This window comes from Drosophila sechellia, unplaced genomic scaffold (assembly GCF_004382195.2).
Source record: "Drosophila sechellia strain sech25 unplaced genomic scaffold, ASM438219v1 U_161, whole genome shotgun sequence".
NCBI classification, from domain to species: Eukaryota; Metazoa; Arthropoda; class Insecta; order Diptera; family Drosophilidae; genus Drosophila; species Drosophila sechellia.
Window position 1 is genome coordinate 20,234 of NW_022611101.1, and position 16,801 is coordinate 37,034.

Below are 16,801 nucleotides of genomic sequence, written 5' to 3' on the forward strand. Positions count from 1 at the left end.
TTTGAAATATTTGTCGGTAGTTTTTGCGCGCCATGTTTTTGAAATATTTGGCGGCAGTTTTTTGCGCGCCATGGTTCTAAAGTGGTATTTAAGTTTGAATATTACGTTACTTAGGAAATAGCTTATGGAATAGGAGAAAATAGTTAAGGTAAGTAATTTTAAGATAAAGTTTAACGATGATTTGGTATCCAGCGATGAGACTATAACAGAAGGCGGCGAGGATGAGCAGTTGCTGTCGTCAGATGATATGGATAGAACCGATGCCCATCCTCCGCTTTGGTTCACGTTCTGGCCGTCCATTAGTTGTTGTTGTTGCTGCTGGCTTCACTTGTAGTTACTATTACGCGCGCGCCTCTGTCGGTTTTATGATCTCAACTGACTTGCAAATTTGGGCTAGGCGCGAAGGCAGGCTTTTTCGATAGTCAGAAGGCGCGGCGGGATATCGATATGCTACCAATTTAATTTGTCGTCAGCCTATCGACTATCGGGCAGAAATACTGGAAGTGTTCAGGTTAGTATTTTCGGAATTCCAGTATTTTTCACCGCGCATGTCAGTGTCAATGGCATATGCAGGCAAGGGTCTCACTTCAAGCGGAAACGAGGCAGAAAAATTGTGTATGTATTTCTTATTGTAATATTTAATTTTTCTGCGCATTGCCCAATAGTAAAACCTGTTTCTGCTTTCAGTGGTGCTGATAACGTAGATGCTGCGGAGATGTCGGTGTGCTGCAATCATCGGTCGGCGTGGCCCGTCGACTTTGGTGCACGCACAACCTTTTGAGGAAAAAGTGAGCCGCAGTCAGCGTCATCTATAGGCTTCAGTTTGTCTGTGTGTATACGTGAGTACAGTCTGTGTGATGTTCCAATTTGAGCCGAGTCTCATGTTTGTATCTTTTTGAAAATTGCAGGTCCATTTCAACTGAGCAAGAAATTGCCATTAGGAGACTGCAGACAAACATTTCCTGCTGCTGCCGCCACTGTTGCTGACGTCTATAACTGCGCATACATAGTCCGCTGCCGTTGCTGCTATCCTGGCGCAGGTCCGGTGGGCAGAAACGGGCCGATTCCATCTTGTGGCCGTCCACCGGGCAGATAATCGTCATAATCTCCATCGCGCAGGCCCATGTGACTGGCCAACGACCTGGCGAGAAATACGGGCTCCGGAAAGTGCCAATTGGATTGTTCCGTGAGGTCATTTCCTGCTACTGCTGCCGCTGTTGTTGTTGTTGCTGCTGCTGGTGAGTGTGTCGCCGCCTAGTTCATTTCGATATAACCGATGCTTCAATTTTTCAGGGTGAAATCAGCCGCCAATTTAGGTGTACGAAGAAAAGCCAGGGCCAACATGAGTCGAGTCCTGGAATGCATGCAATTTGGCTATTGCTGCAATGAGATCTCTCTGCTGCTGCCGCCACCGTTGCTAACGCTGTTGCTGATGGATGTGTCGACGCCTAATGGATCTGCATATATGAGGGCTATTAGCAGTGCCGCCGCTCGCACCCAAGAGACGCCTCTGTTGCTGCTGCTGTTCCGAGAAATGGATGCGCCGCCGTTTCTATAAGAAAGTTGTCGGGCTTCTGTTGTTGCTGTTTCTGGTCTTGCTGCTGCTGTTTCTGTTGACGCTGCCATGGTAAGTTTAGGCTTTTGTTGGTCTCGTGCTCCTACTAATAATCTCTTCTTTCAGGGAGGAGACGCTAGTGAGGCGCCAGATGCAGTCCCGCGTCTTCAAAAAGAGAAGGCCGGCTTGCCAGGAGCGCTGACACTGCTACCACTGCCTTTGTGTCACCAGCTGCTTCTACTGGAGCGGAAATACCCAAAGTGCTGCTCCAACCATAAGATTTCCGACGACTTGCCGCTGCATAAGCATCCACTGGCGGATACTCTGGTACTAGGCGCTCCAGTATCCTAAATCAGGACTTCCTTAGTCTGTCCTGACGTCTGTCCCGTCAGTCCTGATGCGGTCATCCTATCAGTGGCGGGCGGGAAAGCATGCGCCGCAGTCCAGTGTCATATACAGGAAAAAGCCGGTTGTCCAGGAGAGCAGTTTTTATACCCTAGCTTGAGGGAGAAAAGGAAATTAATCCATTCTTCTTTTTTCTTCCAGGGCGAAACATCAGAGGCCAAGCGAGGAGTCTGGTCGTCGGAATGTTGTCAAATGGAAAATGCTGCATCCAATTAAGTGCTGCTGCTGCCAATATTGCTGTTATTGCTGCTGCTGGAGTTGGTGTGGCCGCCTCAAGGTACCGCTACCCTGTTGAAGAAATGTTGCCACTGTCGTCATTCCGAGGATTGCATGCGCCGCTGTTGCTGCATTTCCAGACTGTTGCCACCGGGGGATGGACTGCGCGTGGCTGCCATGTTGCTGGTGACGCCCATGTCCAGGCCCGCTGCCGTCTCCTGCCCAATCAGTCCAGGCAGTCCCTGTGGACGCATACCGCCACTCGGCATCACATCGCCAAAGGACCGATTCTGGGATTTACTCGGCCAAGCATAGGCCGCCGATCCCGATGCCGCTGCCGTTGCTGCTACTGCTGCCGCTGGGGAAAGACCACGCCACGAGCTGAAGCAACCTCTCCTAAAAACGCCGAATTTGCAACGCCGTCGCTGAGCTCGGAGCTGAGAGCGTCACATTGGAGTTGGACCTTCAGATTTCAGGAACTTCAGCTCCCTCTTTCAGGGCCTACAGGAGTGGTGGGTGTGGCCAGCGAGCTGTTCAGCACACCGCTTGGTCTCTGCCGCCATTGTTGCTGGCCTTGCTGCTGTTGTTGTTGCTGCCTTGGTGAGCTAGAGCGCCCGATGCGCTGTTGTTTTTACTGTAGAGGTTTGGTGATTTAGTTTATTAGAAAAAAGAAAGAAAACTAAGACATATTATCTTTCTTTTAGGTTGGAGCGCCGGTGTGGCGTCCATTACAGCAGCAGATGGATCCATCAGGAGCCGATGAGTCACAGATCCCTCGGTTGGAAAGGAGAGATGGATTTTAATCACGCCCGGAGAGAAGATTTATATAAGCAGCCATCCAGCCATCGTAATTTTGTTGTCCAGTAGGTGTTTAGTTAAGTTAATTTTACCATTATATCTATAAGCGCATTTCCCTTTTTTATGTAACCTGTAAATTAGCCTTTAGCCTTTTTGTATTTCTTTCATTTCTTTTCAATATTTTTTTGCCACCCCTTCCGCCAGTTTAGTTATTTCTGCCTTCTGCACCTACCCTGGTTTGTTTTGATTTAATTTTTGTCCCCTTCGTAGTCAGGTAGGATTATTCGTTGTACATTTAATGGTTGCCCTCTAAATCTTTCTATAACTTCCTGCCTGGTTAGGTCGCCATTTCTATATTGTTTATTACATCGGTTTATTTCCGATTCACACCATCTATCTGGAGGCCACTTTTCGTTTTCCCTTTCTTTTCTTTCCCTCTCTTCCTGTTTTTTTATTCTTATGAGCTCTTTCTCCTCTTCCTCCAGTCTTAGCAGAGTAGGGAGTTCAGTTAGATGCGTTTGTCTTATTTTCTCTCTCTCGCTTCGCTTCTTTAAGGTTCTGCAGTCGTCTAGATCTGGGATTTTTAAGAGTTTAGGTGAGAGAGTCAGTCCAATCTGTTTTAGGGTGATGTGGTCCCTTGTCATTTTCAAGTATCTCTGCCTACTTCTTTCTAGTCTATTCGGGATATAGTGCCTAGAGAATATCCTGCGAACAACTATGTTTGGGTGCGATTTTGTAGTTTCTGAGAACCTATGGACAGCCTGTTGATAGAACTCTTCTACTGTTTTGACACAAAAACGGTCCCTTATAGTTTGGTTTTTCGTGTATCTTCCGGCTCTGAATATGTCCCTCATTTTCTTGTTTTCCTCAACTTGGAGCCGTCTTATCTGTGCATCTGTTACAAGAGGACCCCATGCTGCTATGGCATACTGCCATATTGGCGATAGAACTGATTTGAGGATCAGCATCTTAGTATTAGTAGGGAGTTTGCTTCTTTCGTTTAGGATCCATGACATTTTTCTATAGGCTGTCAAGTATTTACCCACTACCTTTGTGACATGAGGACTGAGTGTTAGTTTGCTGTCAAGGATTACGCCAAGGTATGATTGCTTGCTTTCCTTTTTCACAGCTTGACCCTTGATCTTCATAGTCTTTAGGTTTGTAGGTATGTCGTTTTTTAATGTATAGATGACATGTCCTGTTTTGGAAGCATTTACTGATATACCCCATTTGTCTGCCCAGTCCGAAAAAGTCCTAAGGTAGTTTTCGTTGTTTCTTGTGGCGGCAGTTGGTAGTATGTCTGAGCTGAGTACTATAGTGTCGTCTGCGTAAGTTGAGAGCATAATTCTTTCTGTTGGTGAGGGGCGGTGGATATATGGAAGAGGCATGTCTGAGGAGAAGATAGAATAGAGTAGTGGTCCAAGATTACTTCCTTGAGGCACCCCTGCGCCTATTTGTCCTGTTCTCGAGGTCTCTCCAGCTTGGTCTTTCACCTCGAACGTTCTGTTTGTAAGATAGCTCTCCAGAATGATGTATAGGTTGTATGGTAATATTTTAGCTAGTTTAAGCAGAAGGCCTTCATGCCATACCCTGTCGAAAGCCTCAGAGATGTCAAGGAAAACCGCTGAGCAGTATTCCTTTCGCTCAAAGGCCTCGAGGATGAACTGGGTGACCCTGGCTATTTGCTGCTCAGTTCCGTGCTCTTTTCTGAAGCCAAATTGGTGCAGTGGTATGGCTTTTTTGAATAGATCTACCCTAAAGAGTCTCTTTAGGAGTAGTCTTTCAAACATTTTAGAGAGGCCTGAGAGTAGACTAATCGGTCTGTATGACTTCGGGTCGTTTACACTTTTCCCTGGTTTTTTTTTTTTTTTTTTTTTAAATATTCTCAGCGCCTGTTGGTGCTGTCATTTTATTGTACTCTGATTTTGTTTTAAAATATATAGTTACAATTTATGGCATTTTACAGTTTTGGATCGGCGGCGATTGTGCGCACCATGGTTATGAGAGCTATTTAAGAATTTCAATTTCGAGGAAAATTTTTGATTTGCTTGGCGGCAGTTATACGCGCCATGATTTAAATTGGAATCTAAGATTTAGGATTTTACGTTAAGTTAGCCTTAGCTTATGGTAGTTACAATTTTTATAGGTACTAGTAGTTTAGGTAGTAGTTTTAAGTTTAAGTAATATAGTAAGAAGAAAAATTTGTGGTATTATGGGGAAAGATTTTAGGTGGATGTATATTCTAAAGCTAAAATATTGTGGCATAGGATTCCAGCGATGAGACTCTAGCAGATGGCGGCGACGACGAGCAGTTGCTATCATCCGAGGAGATAGATAGCACTGTTGCCCATCCTTCACTTTGGTCTCCATTATGTCCGTCCATTTTGTATGCTGCGTTACGTCTTGTTCACTTTGGTTAGCTGTTTCACTGGTGCCTCTGCCGGATTTTCAATCACCACTGACGCGCCGTTTTGGTCGGGAAGCCTAGGCGGGCTATTGGACTTCGATAAATCGGAGGAAAAAAGCACGGCTAGTAATCGGTGTTCTGGCGATTTTCCCGTCAGAATGGTTACCGATATATCGCTTCGCGTTGGCCGATGTCATTGGTCATTATCAGTAGCTGGTCTCACTACTCCTGGGCTTCGATAAATCGGAGGTAAAAGCAGCCTAGCTGGTAATCGATGTTCTGGCATTTTTCCCGCCAGAAACGTTATCGATACCCTGCTTCGCGTTAGCCGGTATTCCAGGTCATTCTCGGTAGCTGGTCTCACTACTAATTGGAAAAGGGAAAAAGAAATCATATGTTACCTTTCCTGATGTAAATTGTGATGTAGTTCCTTCTCCTATTTGGTACAGCAACTAAATATTATTATTTCTTTCAGCGTCGCTGCTCATCGCGTCACCTCGGAGATGCCATCATGTACCAGGCATCGGCCAATCTGGCCCGTCAGACCTGATGCAAGCGTCCAGTAAATCATAATATTAGACATCCAGAAAGAAGTATTTGTCCACCGGATAATCGTCGTACGGCAAAACGATTGGCAAGGAATGCGACTGCGGCAAAAACCATTCCCTGCTACTGCTGTCGCTACCGACCGCTGCTGTTGTTGCATTATGGTGATGGCTGCGTCGCCGCCGCTGTTGCTGCTGGTGGTGAGTACGTAGCTGTTGTTGTTGTTGCTGGTGGTGACTACGTCACTGCTGTTGCTGCTGATGGTGGTGGCTGCGTCGCTGCTGTTTCCGCTGCTGGTGGCGACCGCGTCGCTGCTGTTTTTGCTGCTGGTGGTGACTGCATCGCTGCTGGTGGTGAAGTGCGTCGCTGCTGGTGGTGCCTGCGTCGCTGCTGGTGGTGGCTGCGTCGCTGCTATTGCCGCTGCTGGTGGCCGACCGCGTCGCTACTGTTTTTGCTGCTGGTGGTGACTGCATCGCTGCTGGTGGTGAAGTGCGTCGCTGCTGGTGGTGCCTGCGTCGCTGCTGGTGGTGATTACGCTGCCGCTGCTGCTGCTGCCAGTGGCGGCTGCGTCGTTGCTGTTGTTGCTGCTGGTATATTTTTTTTTTTTTTTTTCCTTTGTATTTTTCAGGTGCCTAGGCTGGACGGTTCTTGGAGGTAAGTATTATGTTTGTATTTGTTTATTTATATAGTTGCATTATTTGTTGTTTTTCAGGTATATTTTTCAGGTCGGCTATTCTGAAGGTGGGTATTATGTTTGTTTTAAATTGCATTAAATTTTTGTTTTTTGTTATCAGGTACTTTTGTAGCAGCTAATTTTGAGTCCGTCGTAGCTGTGATGCCGTGGTTTATTGGGTTCTTAGTTTGCGATTAATCTGGAGGTAAGTATTAAGTTTGTTGTTATAATTGCATTAATATTTGTTTTTGTTTTCAGGTACATTTGTTGCAGCTCATATTGGGGCCGTCGCTGCTAGGATCACGTGGTTTTGATTTCTTTACGTTTGCGGTTAATCTGGAGTTAAGTATTACGTTTGTTGTTATAATTGCTTTTATATTTGTTTAATTTGTTTAATTTTTCAGGTACGTTTGTAGCAGCTAATATTAAGGCCGACGCAAATGGGATGCCAAGGATTTGGGTTCTTAAAGTTTGCGATTAATCTGGAGGTAAGTATTAAGTTTATTGTTATAATTGCATTCTTTTTCCTTTCTTCCAGTTCATTTGCCGGTCCGAGAATGATTGCCAGGTGGCCTGTCAGGAAGTCGGGTCGTCGTATATTCCCAGAAGGCGGATGTGGCAAAAGCATTCACTGTTGTTCCTGTCGCTGTTTTTATTGTTGCTGCTGTTTCCTTGTGTTGCCGACTCGTTATCACGCTCGGCTAGAAGGTGATTCCTGTGTCGCAACTCGCCTTGATGAAGCTCTGCATGTTGTTGGTGATTCCGGCGCCTAATCCCAGGCAAGGCTGCCATCAGACATGATCTCCGTACGTTTAGTGTCGCTAATCATCGGCCATTCGGTCCCTTCAGTCCTGATGCAGGTATCCCTACTTTAGCAGGAGGGAAAAGCATGCGCCGCAGTTCAGTTGCTTTTACAGGAACACACCGGTTTTCAGGAATGAAATTTTATTGTATATTTTAGGAAAGAGAAGGAAAACTAATAAATTATTTTCTTTCTTTCAGGAAAGCGGTGGTGAAGAGCCAGACAAAGCGGCAAATGGAGCCATCATAAAGCGGAGATTGTTTCAGGCACATATCCATCAGTTTGGAATGAGAGACGGATCACCAGTGATGCGTTCTCCATCTCGCCAGGAAAGCGCCATTCGAGTGCGCAGTCTATATCATCCAGTAGGTGTTATTAGTTAGATTTTACCATTTATATGTGAGACATTTTCCTTTATTAAAATAACCTGTATGTGAGCCTTTAGCCTTTTTTTATTTATTTCTTTTCTATTTATATATTTTGCCACCCCTTCCGCCAGTTTTGGTTAATTCTGTCTTTTGCTTTTCTCTGATTTATTTTAATTTTGTTCCTGGTCTCCTTCGTAGTCGGGTAAGATTATTCTCTGTACATTTAGTGGTTGTCCTTTAAATCTTTCTATTATTTCCTGTCTGGTTAGATCTTTTTTTTTTTTTTTTTTTTTTTTTACTGGTGGAGGTACGGAGACAGAATGAGTTCTGTTCCGCATCCACAATTTATTTTGCCTTTGATTACAGTGTGTGTAATATATAGAACAATTATTTGAAATTTCGAATTTTACATTGCATGGGGTGAGTTTGGGGCTTGGACATAGTTAGTATTTAATGTTAAGTTAGTATTTTTTTTGTAGGCTTTAGATTATAGTCAAAGACATGGACTGGTTACATTATCGTCTTGCATGTTTTGTTTACATTAATAAAATGTAATGATTTTACGAAAAACATTGAAATTTAGGACTAACATTGTATAATTTGTTTCTTTTCAGATACCCCCGCCAGAAGGACGGAAGCATCGAGTCGCTGTGGAGCCTTAGGAGTCATTACAGGTGAGTTTTTGTTGCATTTTGGCAGTCGTCTATTGCGGCCGTTGGAAGTGGGCCGCTGGCAACAAGTGTGTCCGGCCGGAGTTGCAGGTGATTTGTTCTCGGTTTCAGCATCCCTCGCCGCCGTCATTTGGTGAGTATCAATTGTATCGTCAGTGGCAGTTTTATGCAATTGTTTGAGTATGTTGCAGATAGAATTGCCGTTCATCAGGAAGAGGAGTTGCGATGTGTTGCCCCACGCAGCTGTCATTGCATTTTTTGAGAGCTGCTGGCTATATGGTGGAGGAGTCGTCTCGTGGCAAAGAAGTCGTCAGAGAGGATTGTGGCTCGGTCTATCACCGAGAGAAGCCAGGTGCGCCGCATCTTGTGACCCTGTCGCCAGGTGTGGCAGCTTGGGGCCGCCGGTTCGAGATTTGTTGCAGAGGGCCGCCGCGAAGAAATAGGCATGGAAATGGATGCAAAAATAGTGTTTGGTAAGTATTATATATGTTATCAGTTTTTTATGATTGCATTAATTTTTGTTTTTTCAGGTACGTTGAGTGGATTTTAATTTAAGGTAAGTATTATATTTGGGTATAAATGTTTATATAATTGCGTTTATTATTGTTTTTCAGGTACTTAAAGGAAGCTTGTCTGGGGTGAGTATTGAGTAGCTTTTATAATTGCGTTGATTTTGTTTTTGCTTTTCAGGTACGTTTTGTAGGAGCTGACTTGGATGATCTTTGTTATTGTGCAAATTGCAGCTGGAATGCCACGGTTTTGGAGTCATCAAGTTGTCAATTAGATAAGTATTATATTATAAATATATTTATCCCAGTAATAGCTTGTGTTCCCTTGTTTCAATAGTTGGAGTCCTAGAAGCTGGAGCTGCGTGCTTGTCGTCAGCAGGATTTTACTTTGTAGGTGGAGGTACGGAGACAGAATGAATTCTGTTCCGCATCCACAATTTATTTTGCCTTTGATTACATTTATGCAATATGTAGGTACAATTATTTGAATTTAGAGTTTAACATTGCATGGGGTGAGTTTGGGGCTTGGACATAGTTAGTATTAATGTAGTATTTTGTTAGTTTAAATTTCAACAGTAACATGGACTGGTAACATTTTAAAATTTGCATGGTTTGTTTACATTTAACAATTGGATCTTTTTACAATAGATTTTGCAATTTTGACTATCATTGTTGTTTAATTTATTTATTTTCAGGTACCCCTGCCAGAAGGACAGGAGCGCCGAGTCGTTGGAATCGTCAGGAGTCATCACGGGCAGGCGCCTGTAGTGTGTTGGCTGTGATTTGTTGTGGCCGCTGGAGGAGCGCCGCTTGCAACGAGCTCGTCCCGGTCGGTGTTGCAAGCAGTTGCATAAGTTTTGAAGAAGCTAGAATCCCGCGCAGCCGTCATTGGGATGTAATGGAGCTGCTGTCAACATGGTGGTGGAAACGAAGGTTGCACGGTGCGCCGCGTCCTGTGGCCATTGCGTCGGGACTGGCAGCTAGGAGCTTCCAGATCAGGAAAAGTTGCCGAGGACCGCCGCATCGGAAGAGGTCATGGTGTTTCAGGATGTTCCGGGTCAAGGATTGTTGTCGGGGACCGTAGCAGCGATTTGGGCCATGGAAATGAATGTAAAGATAAATTTTAGGTAAGTATTACATTTGTTAATTGTTTTTGTGGTTTCATTGGTTTTCTTTTGTATTTTTCAGGGGCCCAGGCTGAACGATATTTGGAGGTAAGTATTATGTTTGTATTTGTTTGTTTATATAGTTGTATTAATTATTGTTATTCAGGTGTGTTTTTTTTTTTTTAGGTAGGCTGTTCTGAAGGTGGGTATTATGTTTGTTTTTAAATTGTATTAAATTTTTGTTTTTGTTTTGTATTCAGGTGCGTTTGTAGCAGCTAATTTAGAGGCCGTCGTAGCTGTGATGCCGTGGTTTTTGGGTTCTTCAAGCTTGCGATTAATATGGAGGTGAGTATTAAATTTGTTGTTATAATTGCATTAATAAGTTTGTAATTATAATTGCATTAATATTTGTTTTTGTTTTCAGGTACATTTGTTGCAGCTTTTATTGAGGCCGTCGCAGCTGAGATCCCGTGGTTTTGAGTTCTTCACGTTTGAGATTAATCTGGAGGTAAGTATTGTGTTTGTAATTATAATTGCTTTAATATTTGTTTAAGTTTTCAGGTACGTTTGTAGCAGCTGATATTAAAGCCGTCGCAGCTGGTATGCCAAGGTTTGCGATTAATCTAGAGGTAAGTATTGTGTTTGTTATTTTAATTTCATTAATATTTGTTTTTGTTTTCAGGTACCAGTTTGCGATTAGTCTGGAGGTAAGTATTAAGTTTGTAGTTATAATTGCATTAATATTTGTTTTAGTTTTCAGGTACGTTTGTAGCAGCTAATATTAAGGCCATCGCTGCTGGAATGCAATGGTTTTGGATTCTACAAGTTTGCGATTAATCTGGAGGTAAGTATTATGTTTGTTTTTATAATTTCATTAATATTGGTTTATGTTTTGTAGTAGTTTGTAGTTATAATTGCATTAATATTTGTTTTAGTTTTCAGGTACGTTTGTAGTTTTACTTTGTAGGTGGAGGTACGGAGACAGAATGAATTCTGTTCCGCATCCACAATTTATTTTGCCTTTGATTACATTTATGCAATATGTAGGTACAATTATTTGAATTTAGAGTTTAACATTGCATGGGGTGAGTTTGGGGCTTGGACATAGTTAGTATTAATGTAGTATTTTGTTAGTTTAAATTTCAACAGTAACATGGACTGGTAACATTTTAAAATTTGCATGGTTTGTTTACATTTAACAATTGGATCTTTTTACAATAGATTTTGCAATTTTGACTATCATTGTTGTTTAATTTATTTATTTTCAGGTACCCCTGCCAGAAGGACAGGAGCGCCGAGTCGTTGGAATCGTCAGGAGTCATCACGGGCAGGCGCCTGTAGTGTGTTGGCTGTGATTTGTTGTGGCCGCTGGAGGAGCGCCGCTTGCAACGAGCTCGTCCCGGTCGGTGTTGCAAGCAGTTGAATAAGTTTTGAAGAAGCTAGAATCCCGCGCAGCCGTCATTGGGATGTAATGGAGCTGCTGTCAACATGGTGGTGGAAACGAAGGTTGCACGGTGCGCCGCGTCCTGTGGCCATTGCGTCGGGACTGGCAGCTAGGAGCTTCCAGATCAGGAAAAGTTGCCGAGGACCGCCGCATCGGAAGAGGTCATGGTGTTTCAGGATGTTCCGGGTCAAGGATTGTTGTCGGGGACCGTAGCAGCGATTTGGGCCATGGAAATGAATGTAAAGATAAATTTTAGGTAAGTATTACATTTGTTAATTGTTTTTGTGGTTTCATTGGTTTTCTTTTGTATTTTTCAGGGGCCCAGGCTGAACGATATTTGGAGGTAAGTATTATGTTTGTATTTGTTTGTTTATATAGTTGTATTAATTATTGTTATTCAGGTGTGTTTTTTTTTTTTTAGGTAGGCTGTTCTGAAGGTGGGTATTATGTTTGTTTTTAAATTGTATTAAATTTTTGTTTTTGTTTTGTATTCAGGTGCGTTTGTAGCAGCTAATTTAGAGGCCGTCGTAGCTGTGATGCCGTGGTTTTTGGGTTCTTCAAGCTTGCGATTAATATGGAGGTGAGTATTAAATTTGTTGTTATAATTGCATTAATAAGTTTGTAATTATAATTGCATTAATATTTGTTTTTGTTTTCAGGTACATTTGTTGCAGCTTTTATTGAGGCCGTCGCAGCTGAGATCCCGTGGTTTTGAGTTCTTCACGTTTGAGATTAATCTGGAGGTAAGTATTGTGTTTGTAATTATAATTGCTTTAATATTTGTTTAAGTTTTCAGGTACGTTTGTAGCAGCTGATATTAAAGCCGTCGCAGCTGGTATGCCAAGGTTTGCGATTAATCTAGAGGTAAGTATTGTGTTTGTTATTTTAATTTCATTAATATTTGTTTTTGTTTTCAGGTACCAGTTTGCGATTAGTCTGGAGGTAAGTATTAAGTTTGTAGTTATAATTGCATTAATATTTGTTTTAGTTTTCAGGTACGTTTGTAGCAGCTAATATTAAGGCCATCGCTGCTGGAATGCAATGGTTTTGGATTCTACAAGTTTGCGATTAATCTGGAGGTAAGTATTATGTTTGTTTTTATAATTTCATTAATATTGGTTTATGTTTTGTAGTAGTTTGTAGTTATAATTGCATTAATATTTGTTTTAGTTTTCAGGTACGTTTGTAGCAGCTAATATTAAGGCCATCGCTGCTGGAATGCAATGGTTTTGGATTCTACAAGTTTGCGATTAATCTGGAGGTAAGTATTATGTTTGTTTTTATAATTTCATTAATATTGGTTTATGTTTTCAGGTGCGTTGGTTGCAGCTAATGTTATTTCCGTCGATTATAGTTTGTAGCTTGTATCTTAATAAATTAGGGATTAATTGTAAATATTAGACCACTTGCGATTAATCTAGAGGTAAGTATTGTGTTTGTTATTTTAATTTCATTAATATTTGTTTTTGTTTTCAGGTACCAGTTTGCGATTAGTCTGGAGGTAAGTATTAAGTTTGTAGTTATAATTGCATTAATATTTGTTTTAGTTTTCAGGTACGTTTGTAGCAGCTAATATTAAGGCCATCGCTGCTGGGATGCCGTGGCTTTGGATTCCACAAGTTTGCGATTAATCTGGAGGTAAGTATTATGTTTGTTGTTATAATTTCATTAATATTTGTTTATGTTTTCAGGTGCGTTGGGTGCAGCTAATGTTATATCAGTCGATTATAGTTTGTAGCTTGTATCTTAATAAATTATTAATTAATTGTAAATAAATGTATTTTGGTTTTAATTGCTTTTATTAATTTATGAAGACTGTTTATTTTGGTCAGTTTCGGGTTCGTAGTCTGGGATTACTATTTTGATTACAGAGGTGGGTTGTCCGAGCATTAATTCAAGAATTTCCTCTCTGGTCCTTAGTCCTTTTCTGAATAATTTGCTGTAATAATTTATTTCGAGTTCACACCATCTGTCTGGTGGTCCCTTCTCTAAAGCTTTTCTCCTATCGGCTTTTTCCTTTACCACTCTCATTTTCTCAGCTATGGATTGCCTTATTTCTAATTCTTGGTCAGCAATCAGGAGGAGTGTTGGAAGGGTCTGTCTGTATTTGGTTCTCATTTTGACGACTATTTCAGCTTCCTCGTTTTTTGTATAATCATGTATGGAGCTATAGGTGGGTTCCGCAGGTGGTTTTGGTTGGTGTTGTTGAAGAGGCAGGAAATATTTTGAGAATTGCTTGGCGTATCTGCTTCTGCTTGGTTCCAGTCTGGTAGGCTTGTAGGCATTGATTAGGAGGTCATTTATTAGAGGGTTTTCATGGTCAGTAAGGGAGTTGGCGTAGCGTTGGCTTGCTTTGTCAAAAATTTCCTCGAATGATTTAATGTTATAAATTGTCCTAATGGTTGCTTGTCTCGTATATCTGCTGGCGTTAATGATTCGTCTGATAAATTTGTTTTCCATTGTTTGAATTTTATTTGCTTGGGTGTCCGATACCAGAGAGCCCCATATTGCAATGGCGTAATGCCAGATTGGGGAGACAATTTGTTTCCAGAGGAGAACCTTTGCGTTTTTAGGTAGGTGGCTATTTTTTCCTACTAGCCATTCTAGTTTTTTGTAAGCAGCTATTGTTTTTCCTTTTAGCAGCGTTATGTGTGCCCCAAAGGTCAGTTTTCTATCTAGCATGAGCCCGAGATAGCGTTGCTTGTTTAATTTGGCGGCTCTTTGTCCATTAATTGTTGGAGGAGTGTATGTATTTGTTTCTTCTCTTTTTAGGGAGAAGAGAATGTGTCCAGTTTTTTTTGCATTAATTGCTATGTCCCATTTTTTTGACCATCTACAGAAAACATTAAGGTAATTTTGATTTAGGTTAATCGCAATATTGGTATATTTAGACCGGCTAAGAATTATGGTATCGTCTGCATATGTAGCTAAGATAGTATTTGTTTGGTTGTAATCGGGGAAGGATATGTGGCGCATATAGTCTTTTACGATTGGGTAGGGCATATCAGATGAGTATATTGAGTAGAGGACCGGGCCCAGTATGCTGCCCTGAGGAACTCCTGCTCTAATTTTTTAACATTTCAGGTGGAGGTACGGAGACAGAATGAATTCTGTTCCGCATCCACTACTTTATTTTGCCTTTGATTACATTTTATGCAATATATAGGTACAATAATTTGAATTTTGAGTTTAACATAGCTTAGGGTGAGTTTGGGGCTTGGACATAGTTAGTATTAAATTATAGTTAGTATTATTGTAGACTTGGATTTCAGACAATGACATGGATTGGTAACATTATTGACTTGCATGTTTAGTTTACATTTTTAAAATAGAATTATTTTACAATAAACATTAAAATTTTAGGCTAACATTGTTTTATTTATTTCTTTTCAGGTACCTCCGCCAGAAGGACGGAAGCACCGAGTCGCTGGGAAGTCTCAAGAGTCATCACAGGTAAGATTTGTTGCATTTTTGCAGTGTTCTGTTGCGGCCGCTGGAAGTGGGCCACTTGCAACAAGTATGTCCGGCCGGTGTTGCAGGTTATTTGTACTCGGTTTTAGCATTCCTCGCCACGGTCGTTTAGTGAAGGTAAGTTGTATCGTCAGTGGCTAGAATTTAATCCCACGCGGCTGTCATTGCGTTTTTGTAGAGCTGCTGGCATTATGATGGTGGAGTTCGTCTCGTGAAGTCGTCAGTGAAGATTGTAGCTCGGTCTATCACCGAGAGAAGCCATATGCGCCGCATCTTGTGGCCGTAATCGCCAGGAGTGGCAGTTTGGGGCCGCCGGTTCAAGGTTTGTTGCAGAGGGCCGCCGCAACAAAATAGGCATGGAAATGGATGCAAAAATAGTATATGGTAAGTATTATATATGCTATTTGTTAATTATGATTGCATTAATTTTAGTAGTTTCAGGTACATTGAGTGGAATTTAATTTAAGGTAAGTATTGTGTTTGTGTATATTTGTATTTATAATTGCGTTTGTTATTGTTTTTCAGGTACTTAAGGAGGAAGCTAGTCTGGGGTGAGTATTGTATTTGCTTTTATAATTGCGTTGATTTTAATTTTATTTTTGCTTTTCAGGTACATTTTGTAATAGCTAGTTTGGAGGACCTTTGTTATTGTGCTATTGGAGCTGGAATGCCGCGGTTTTGGAGTCATCAAGTTGCAATTAGATAAGTATTATATTTTAAATATATATTTCCCAGTAATAGCTTGTGTTCCCTTGTATCATTAGTTGCAGTCTTGGAAGCTGGGGCTGCGTGCTTGACATCATCAGGTTGGAGCTGTCTATTAGCATCTGCTGCTTTGTCTGTCCGGTTAGTTATTGTATGTATGCTCTTGAGTTATTTTTGTATCGAATTATTGTTTATTTTCCTTTTATTGTAGGTTAGAGGAGAGATCGTTGAAGATACGATACTGAGGAGAAATATTCTTTTTAAGGACGAAATTTGCAGCTTATTAATGTGGCGTCAGCTCCGCGCTGGTGATCCTTGTTAATGCAGTGGCATCCGGAGGTGGAGACGGCGTTTTAGGGTTATTAATTTTTTGCGTTTGTATTCGCGAAAATTGACGATTTCGTTTTATTTTTGCGTTGCCCACCTCCTCTTGTCGGATGCATTAGATGTGGATCAGCAGTTGGCTGTGGTCAAGTAGGTAAGTGCATTTGATTGTTGTTTAATTTGTTAATGATTAATTGTTTTATTTTTAGGTTTTAGCGTCAGTTCTTGTAGGCGCTCGTCAGTCTGAGTTTTGAGAGAGATTGGAGGCAGACAGAAGTGCGCTTTTCCATCAGATAAAGATGAAGATGTCGTTTTAATAGATATAAGTATTTGTAAGTTTAATTGGATGTATCCATGTCAAGATTGTTGTCTCTTCCTTGAGTAATTAATGCCAATAAAATGTCGATTTTCTTTTCTAAATTGTCGACTCTAATTGCTAAGTTTCTTGTGGGGTCGTCCGATAATCCTTTTTGTAAGAAATGATTGGAGTTTCTTGGCGATGGTGTGGCTACATCAATAACTCTTGGTTTAAAACTAGCTCTGGCAGCTTTGCTGGTGGTCGGAGGGCTGTCATTGCTAGCTTGCATGGGATTTGAGTTACCTTTTTTAGGTTCATGGTCATTTTCTTCACTCCTTTGTTTTCGGAGCATGTCCTGGTAATTTTCCAGATGTCTTTGCGCTGGATTGCTTGTCTTGGATACCAGTCTTGGCTTTGCATTGTTTTTTGAAGTTTTCCTACCCTTTTTGGGTATATTGTTTGAGTTTCGGCGCCATTTATTCAGACGCATCTGAATGGCAGTG

General features: G+C 41.5%; 4 long non-coding RNA genes across 7 annotated transcripts; 3 read left to right on the top strand and 1 right to left on the bottom strand.

The window, feature by feature from the left end:
* Positions 1 to 4,830: 4,830 nt before the first annotated feature.
* Positions 4,831 to 5,970, bottom strand: LOC116802556. The gene is made up of 2 exons (XR_004362825.1): positions 5,878 to 5,970; positions 4,831 to 5,817 (listed from the first exon to the last, which is right to left on the bottom strand). It is a non-coding gene; the product is annotated as an uncharacterized LOC116802556 (long non-coding RNA).
* A 4,888-nt stretch (positions 5,971 to 10,858) lies between these two features.
* On the top strand, positions 10,859 to 12,084 carry LOC116802552. Of its 4 annotated transcripts, none has more exons than XR_004362819.1 (5): positions 10,859 to 10,900; positions 11,325 to 11,756; positions 11,818 to 11,843; positions 11,922 to 11,937; positions 11,996 to 12,084. It is a non-coding gene; the product is annotated as an uncharacterized LOC116802552 (long non-coding RNA). The 4 variants fall into 4 exon arrangements; XR_004362818.1 differs by lacking the exon at positions 10,859 to 10,900 and adding an exon at positions 11,203 to 11,239; XR_004362817.1 differs by lacking the exon at positions 10,859 to 10,900 and having other exon boundaries at positions 11,250 to 11,756.
* Positions 12,085 to 12,988: 904 nt separating this feature from the next.
* LOC116802553 lies at positions 12,989 to 13,292 on the top strand. Its single transcript, XR_004362821.1, has 3 exons — positions 12,989 to 13,001; positions 13,048 to 13,138; positions 13,192 to 13,292. It is a non-coding gene; the product is annotated as an uncharacterized LOC116802553 (long non-coding RNA).
* Positions 13,293 to 15,940: 2,648 nt separating this feature from the next.
* On the top strand, positions 15,941 to 16,420 carry LOC116802547. Its single transcript, XR_004362810.1, has 2 exons — positions 15,941 to 16,154; positions 16,210 to 16,420. It is a non-coding gene; the product is annotated as an uncharacterized LOC116802547 (long non-coding RNA).
* The last annotated feature ends 381 nt before the right edge of the window (positions 16,421 to 16,801 follow it).